The sequence below is a fragment of the Triticum aestivum genome, chromosome 7B, assembly GCF_018294505.1.
Source record: "Triticum aestivum cultivar Chinese Spring chromosome 7B, IWGSC CS RefSeq v2.1, whole genome shotgun sequence".
In the NCBI taxonomy this organism is placed as follows: domain Eukaryota; kingdom Viridiplantae; phylum Streptophyta; class Magnoliopsida; order Poales; family Poaceae; genus Triticum; species Triticum aestivum.
In genome coordinates this window covers 484,702,377-484,707,353 of record NC_057813.1, presented here as the reverse complement: position 1 = coordinate 484,707,353, position 4,977 = coordinate 484,702,377, and the positions used below count along the sequence as shown (strand labels likewise).

General features: G+C 44.4%; 1 long non-coding RNA gene across 1 annotated transcript; it reads left to right on the top strand.

Annotated features, from left to right (window-relative positions):
* The first annotated feature begins 509 nt into the window (after positions 1-509).
* Positions 510-1,428, top strand: LOC123162510 (uncharacterized). Its single transcript, XR_006481325.1, has 2 exons — positions 510-850; positions 1,112-1,428. It is a non-coding gene; the product is annotated as an uncharacterized lncRNA (long non-coding RNA).
* The last annotated feature ends 3,549 nt before the right edge of the window (positions 1,429-4,977 follow it).

Sequence of the window (4,977 nt, the reverse complement as noted above, 5' to 3'; positions counted from 1 at the left end):
AGGAAGGTGAGCTTGTTTGAGGATGGGGTGACCCTCATGTCATACTTAAAAAATGATGGCATCATACTTAGATGCGAGATATTATCTCACATCTAGATGTAACATAGACGGACCCAAATTAAAATACGTCTAGATACATCCATTCCTCCTACGAGTATTTTTGGATGGAGGAAGTACTGTTTATCGCTAAAGAAAGGGGCTAGGCTGTAGTGTGACAACCTGAGGCGACGCCGGCAAATGGATATTTTCCTTGGTATATGGCACATAAGACGACCGGAGACCCGGTTGGTTTACCGGGAGTCGTCGTCCTCGTCGTCGCCCTGTTGCTGTTGGTTCGCTGGTCGTTTATCACTTTTTCTTCCACGGCCAAGGCGTCACCAGGCACCAGCCTTGACTAACCGGAGAAAACCCAGCCATGGCTTCTGCCCGGTGCCCACCAAGACGAGTGCGTTGATCTTCAGCAGTGACATGCACCTACGCACAGTCTACCACTCATGTGCACAGTGCACGCCCCGTCTCTCGCTCGAAACGATGTGCTAGAAACTTGATGCCTGTAAAAAGGTTAGTGGAAATTGAGGGGCCAGCGGGCAGTGTGATCTTTTTTCTCTCCATCAGGATCATGTCCGTCTATAAATACGACCCTCCGGTAAACAGCAGGACACACCCAGCGCAAACTCACACGAGCTCACACAAGCTAGTAAGCCAGCCCACACGAGCTCCATCGACCATCGGATGGGGTCCTTCGCCAGAGCTGCGCGTTTCCTTGTGCTCCTCCAGATCGTTCTGTTCGTCATCTCCGCCGTGCTCATGAGCGGCCCCGTTTGCCATGGAGCCCGCCCAGGGATCAGTGGTTAGTGCTTACGAACTGTTCATTCCATCCTCTCGTCGTCTCTAGCTCCGTACTTCCTCCGTCCAAAAATACTTGTCATGGAAATGGATGTATCTAGACGTATTTTAGTTCTAGATATATCCAATTTTATCTATTTGTGCGACAAGTATTTCCGGACGAAGGGAGTACTTGAAAAAAGGTTTTTATACTAGGCTTATGAAATTTAGTAGGAGTAGTTACTTGCAACTGAATATCCATGGATGCTTGTTTTTTTCCTTCCAGGTGGAGCTCTCGACCCTAACCGGCCAACAGTTACAGTCCCGCCTGGTGCCCCCTACACCCGTCGGTGCGGCAGCTTGAATAGGTGCCCACCAGGTGTTCAGCCCTGATACCCGCACAAACACCTCTCCCGAACAATGGAAGGATTGCACCGCCTGGATGCTTTCATCTAGTTATAGCAGTACAAGTTACTGCCACGACCTTATGTTGAACCCAGAGTAATATCGTCTCGTGTACTTAGATGTTTACTACTCCGAATAAAAGTGGATGTCTGTTGTTCGGTTCAGAAATAAAGATAGACGGTGTTTCTAACGAATAAATGTGGACAATGAGTGAGCATGTCTGATTAGGCATCTTATCTTTACACCCAGGATCACAGAGATCGAGTCACGGAGGGGCTAAGGGCAGAGAAACCGTGAAACGCTATTATGAACACTAGCGATGGAAAGGTTTAGTACGGTAGCATGGATCCTATCTCTGGGGATACAAGAGGTGTATCATTAAACGCTCAGTGCTTTTGTCTGGTTTATCTTAATTACCGAGGCAATCTTGCGCAAGGGATAGGGCCTTTTGTTAGACAACTGACTCTTCATGCAGGATGTGTGCCTGTTAAGACTTAATTTGGACACGTCCCCCACTTCAACACGTTGCATGCACATCTTGGTACTGAATTTCATAGCACAAACGACTATCATGATGATCCCATTCGCAAATATATGGTTGTAAGAATAAGTTCCATACCCATGCCTATTATTATTTGTAAGTGTTCAACTGCGGAAATTGATTTCGATTCGGTCCAAAAACTGGATTTTAACTCTCTTGCAAAGCTTGCTAGAAACATTTGACTTAAAGGTGTGATTCGTCTCGTGGGTTGAATAACTCAAGGTCATCTTTGAGGAAAAATATGAGAATCCTTTCTGCTCCTTGACTAGATCAGTAAAGGGATTAATCATAGACCAACACAACAATCTCAGAGTAGATCATCTCTACTTTGTACTTCAATCCAAAGCAATAAACACAAGCAGGACATAGGTATTATCCCTTCGAAGAGCCCGAACCTGGGTAAAACCTCGTGTGCTTGTTACTATCACATCTAGATGCTTAGTTCCGGACCTTCTACCCGAGATATGCCAGATTCAGATCCTTCACAGTGTCTGCCCTTGTGAATATACACCACCTCAATAAAGACTCCTAGTCAGTGTTTGCCTTTGAGAGAGTTCATCACCTTCATCTTAAGAAAGACTTATCCACATACCTCGTCGGAAACCACGTGGAGAATAGTATTTGATATGTCATTAAATCTCCTTTATACATAGTGAAAATATAACGAGAAAATGATACAACATATAATGATTACTGAACTCATGTGGAAATAAAATCTTTGAAGGACAAAAGTCGTAAGTGAGTTTAGAGACATACTTCTTTAAGACTCTTGTAGGAAAAGAAGTATCATATGATCATAAGAAAATATTGCTTAATTAAAAACTTTTATGAGAACCTCGAGAGTAAATTCACAAAAGGAAAATAGCGTAGTATGATGTATCACTGTAAAGTATCACAAAATGTATATGACTGCAATATGATTGACCACATTCAGAATCATGTGGATAAGGTTCATCAAAATCAATTTCGTTGTCGATCAAGATAATACCACTTGTATTAATAAATTACATATGGGTCGTAACAAGTGTGGATTTTCTATCCTACCATGTAACTATACCTTCTATCTAGGTCATCCATTCTGCATCAAGATCCGTGCCATCTTTACATATAAATTTCTTTTTTAAGAGCAATTTCCTATGCATGGTGGCAGCTACTCACCCTTTGGCATAAGATTTTTTTTATATATGAGTGTCGAGTTTTTGTGTGGCATTGGCACATGCACCTTTTCATTGTATAGAAATGGCATCTCCCACTTCATTTTGCCTTTTTAGCACAAGTGCCTTTTCGTTGTATAGAAATGACCTTTTCTCATTTCTTTCAGTGTCGGGGGGATGACCCCGGGGTAGGCTCGGGAGTACAAGACAATTTTCAAAACATCGGGGCGGCCAGCGCCCCTCAACCCGGCTGGCCCTCCAGCCGGCTCCCCTGCCGCGGGCCGGATGGACATGGCGCCACGCTTGGGCTGGCTGGCTGCAGTCGGTGGCCGGCGGGGTCAGTGCCTGTCCAAACCCGTGTACAACAAGACCTCCCCTCGTCAGGGAGAGCGTGACTACAGTGCCAACAGTGCCGCTGATCGGAGCGACCGACATCGGCGCGACTCGGCAGTGTGGCTACACAATGCCAACCACTTCGTGACACGGAGGACGATGGGCTACAGTGACGTGCAGCCGACAGGCCCACTAAAGGTCGGAGACGGTGGCAACAGGGCCCCGCCCTCATTTCTTTACCATTTGTAACCTGGGAGGTCAGGCTATAAGACCTCCCAGGAGCCCTGCTGAGAGGGGGTCGGCTCATTCTACACACCCACTGTAAGTGCATCTAGTGCCCCTTGGTGATTTTTGCGTATTGAAGACTTATAGGTCAAGGGACTAATATGTTTGTGAGTGTACACATGCTCTATAAGTCGATGAGGAGTTTGATATTTACGATGAAAGTCGACCCCTAAAAATGTATGTCTTCAGCTGAAGACTTTGGTTCTCCTGAAGAGTTTGAAAGTGAAGAAATTGGTGTGACCTTGAAGACTTGGATATTCATGCGAGGACTATGAAGCGTGAAGACTTTTGTTTTCGTAGTTTCATTTTCTCTTTCTTAAGTCATAGAAAACATCATAGTGTTAAAGGGGGTCGATGTAATACTAAGGAAACACTTTCCAAGTGATGCTCAACTCAAATCCTACACCTACCAATCCTTTCGAGTGAAGACATTGGAAATCTCATACAGTTTAGTCAATTTCTTTAGTGACAGAGACGAAGATCTTCTGGTCTCTAAGGAACTTGTTCTGACTAAGGTGTTAGGAATTCGCCAGTGCGGATCGCCTACAGAGTGAGGAACATGACAGCCCTGAGGAATTTGATTCTCAAATATCCGACCGCTTCCGTGCTAGGCGCCAGCTGTCTTAAAATATCTACCGACCTAACGGTCATATCATTGAAGGGCATTTATGTCTTATCATGTCGGGTTGTCCCCTAGGCTATAAATAGCTGCCCCCTCAATCACTAATTGGTTGGCTGCTCCGAGAGAAACTGACACTTGTCATTGAGAGCATCCCATCCTCCGAGGACTTTGAACAAAAATCATCAAATGAGAAAAACCCAAAACCAAACACCTACAACCCAAAGTGATTGAGCATCACTTAAGAGATTGTTTCTGTGTGGAACCGACGCTTGTTACTGATGCCTACTACACAACCTTCTTCTTGTAGACATTGTTGGGCCTGCAAGTGCACAAGTTTGTAGGACAATAGCAAATTTCCCTCAAGTGGATGACCTAAGGTTTATCAATCCGTGGGAGGCGTAGGATGAAGATGGTCTCTCTCAAACAGCCCTGCAACCAAATAACAAAGAGTCTCTTGTGTCCCCAACACACCCAATACAATGGTAAATTGTATAGGTGCACTAGTTCGGCGAAGAGATGGTGATACAAGTGCAATATGGATGGTAGATATAGGTTTTTGTAATCTGAAAATATAAAAACAGCAAAGTAACTAATGATAAAAATGAGCGTAAACGGTATTGCAATGGTAGGAAACAAGGCATATGGTTCATACTTTCACTAGTGCAAGTTCTCTCAACAATAATAACATAGATAGATCATATAACAACCCCTCAACATGCAACAAAGAGTCACTCCAAAGTCACTAATAGCGGAGAACAAACGAAGAGATTATGGTAGGGTACGAAACCACCTCAAAGTTATCCTTTTTGTTC